The following is a 3,512-nucleotide window of genomic DNA, read 5'->3' as shown; positions in this document are numbered from 1 at the left end:
GTGACATCCTCACTTCTCCTTTGCGTCTCTCTGTCTCTCCCTCTCTTTACCCCCTTCTCACCATCACGAAGGACTTGCAGGCTCTCTGCAGTCTCCCAGGCTGGAGGCAGCTAGCTGCAGGAATACAGACAACATCCTGGTTTCTGACACCTCTAGCCCTACTAGCAGTCAGGTGGATGGACTGTGACCACCATGCCAGGTAATTCCTCTGTCTGAGTGGGGTCTCATTGGGAGCCTGGCTATGACTACTGTGGACAGAAAGCTCTGGGAGAGCAGAGGACATCTTCCTGGGCCAGCGTGGAGTGGGTATCCCGGGTAGGGGACCCGAGCAGCTAGTACAGAAGTAAAAGGACAGGAAATTTCTTGGTGGTCTAAGGGAAGCTTCAAGGGCCAGAGGGAGAGCAGCTTTGGGATTTGCACACCCAGTCCTTGCCCTGTAGGCATGGCGTGCTTGGGGACTGAACATTGACCTGATTTATCAATCAACAGATACTCATTAGGCGCTAGTGTGGTGTAGCTATTTCCTCTGAATTCAGCCCTTCCGGAGTGGGGGAGGAGCGCCTGAGACTCCAAGGAGTGCTATTTCCAAGGCTGAGGAAGCTCAGGAAGTCACGAGATTCACAGGTCTCCTCTGGGGGTAGAAAAGCAGTGAACACTTGCTGGTGGAGGGGACTAGAATGGGGCTGTAGACAACTGTGCAAGGAGCCGGCGGGTGCTGAGCTGTCACTCATGTGGGGTGGGCTTGTCTCTGAGACTGCTGCCCGAGAGGCACTTACGTTCCTCCTGAAAGCAGCATAAATCCAGCGGCTCATTGAGCTAGGCCAGAATCATTCCTATGGTCTGTCATGGGAACCGTATGGGGCATGAATAGACGTTTATCCATGTCTTTCCCAGGAAAAGTCACACAACACCCTGCGACATGCCAGTCACTAGGAGGTCAGTGGAGGACAAAGAGGTTTTCTCCCCAGGATGCTGGCCCTCTAAGAGTTCTTGGTCCTAAGGGGTAGGGACAAACCTGGGGCCCTGACCTCTGTCCCTTGCTCTGTCAGATGACTTGTAACCATCCAGCATTTCTGGCCCTCAGAGATTATGGTGCTTGGGGTACCATTTTGGGAAGAGAATTGTGAAGTATCTAGACCTGAGATGTGATCTACCAAGGGCAACGTGGAGGTGCAGAGCAGCTGGTGGACGCGTGTAGAGTGAGCCCCCAGATCTCAGGTTGGCAGTCTGGGTGTCCCATAGTAGCCATTAGCAAGTCCTCATATGACCTTGGGGTAAGAGATGTGCAGGCAGTTCCCCCTAAAAAAAGGGGTTGCACAAATTTGTCCACTCATGGGGTTCAGTGCAGGGGAGAAGTTTTCAGAGAGGTGGGGCCCATATAGGAGGCTCTTGGGAACTCCTCTAGACTGTTAAGAGAAGACAGAGGAGTGAGGGAGGGGGAGGAGGGGCAGAGAGGGAACAGTTGGAAAAAGAGGGAAAAGAAGGGAGGAGAAGAAGGGAAGGGGAGAAAGAGAGAGACATGGGCGGGGAGGAGGAAGAGGCAGGAGGAAGAAGAAGAAAGAAGAAAAGAAGGAAGAATATGGGAAAGCAGAGGAGGAGGGGCAGGAGCAAGGAGGATGGGTAGAACTGAGGAGGTAGGGGAATTCTCTAAGTGCTAAGTGCAGCCCCCTCCGCCGAATATGGACTCTGACTCTTCTCCCCTGGGTTTCCAGCATGAAGGCACTGGGACTCTGCTCCGTGGGAGGTCACCTGGCCTTCCATCTCTGTGTCTTTTCCTCTGCGCTGGGGACCGACTTGCTAAAGTACTTTGTTCCAGCAACTCTTTGTGTTTCAGACCAGAGTCTGTGAGAATCCGCAGGCTCCTCCCTCTCTTCTTTCTCTCATTCTGCTTTGCCTCAACTCCTGTTTCTTTAAGATGGTGAACTGGGCTCTTCTGAAGTGATGGCACCTGGGCACTGCTTATTCTCTGAATAAGGATCAAGGATCCTAGAAGCCAAGAATAATGTATTAGTGGAAATGGTACCTTTGGTCATTACATAGGCTGGCCACACGATGGCGCAATGGGACCGTCAAGCACATGGCCAGCCTCTTCAAGGCGCCTCTGCTTACCCTGGTGGCATTTCTGCCCTATAAATGGTCCATTGACACCAAAAGTTCTCTGCTTTGTTTGGTCACTATTACCCTCCTCATTACCATTCACAAGTGCACATCAGATATGCATAACCACATGTACACACTTACACCCACACACAGAACACACAGATGCAATAGTCACAGACCACATACTCCAAACAGATTGTACATGCAACTCCACACATACACAGACCACACACATATAACCACAAAATATGCACCACATATATCATAAAGACTGCACACATGCAATTACACATATACACATACCACACAGCTTGCTACACATACCATCCTCACACCTCACATTCCAAAGGGACTTGGGGAAGGGAGTTAGAGAGCTCCCATATTTTCCCCCTTCCTCCTTCTTCCCTGCCTCCCTCAGTGCCTTCGCCCACCTCCTCTTCCTCCTTCTCCCCCCATCTCCACATCTCCGCTCTCCTTCTCCTTAATATACCTGGGCAGCCGACTTGTGTCTCTTGGTCTGTCTGAGCAGATGGATCCCAATTGTCCACCTGAGGTTCCATATAGATCTTTCCTCCTGGAAGCTCATGGGCCAAAGATGACAGGGGGAAAAGGTTGCCTCAGCCTCCAGACACCTCAAAAGGAACAAGAACTCAGACCTCTAGCCAGACGTGGCACTGACCACTGACCAGCATGACTAGGGGTAACATTTTCATGCACATAGTTTGGAAGGTCATGGGCCCACCAACCAGGCCAGGAGAGAATGGCTCAGTGTGGCACTGGCTGGGTGTGGTCACCAGAATGAGTTCCAGAAGTGCTCAGAGAACAGTGTTGAATCAGAATTATAACAACTGTGGCAGATGGCAAGGGGGAGCGCCATCTTGCCAAGTGCACATTTACCTAACGTGCTGGGCACCTTCAGGCTCTCTCTCTTTCTTTGATTACCTGATAGAAAAGGTGGGGGGGAGTGATTTACAGTGTAAACTAAGCCAAGATTGGAGACAGACTGTGCTTTAAGGCAACAAAGCCCAGCGCACAGGCTAGCGGGGCAGAGAGAAAACCTTCTTGGTTCACTTATGGCTATTCTGGGGCCGTTGTTGCCGCCCCTTCTATTTCTCGCCATTGTTTTCCTGTTGGAAGAATTGTCCCGCAGCTGATGTCAGATTCTGATTTAATGAAGCAATAACCAGGGAAATGACTTCCAATTGATTATTAAGCATTTGTTTATTAGAGAGCGCTATCTCTGACCCCAAGAGCTGCTAAGTAGTCATTAAATATCAACGAAGATGTTTCTGTTTATATATTTTGTTTATTTACCGTCATGAAAACATCATTGCGTCAATTAAATGTCGATTAGGGGGCCTGTGATTTGAATTAAATTATATACACAATGTCAAATCATTTTCATGTTTCTG

Source organism: Myodes glareolus, chromosome 10 (assembly GCF_982192425.1).
Source record: "Myodes glareolus chromosome 10, mMyoGla1.1, whole genome shotgun sequence".
NCBI lineage: Eukaryota > Metazoa > Chordata > Mammalia > Rodentia > Cricetidae > Myodes > Myodes glareolus.
This window is presented reverse-complemented; position numbering follows the sequence as displayed.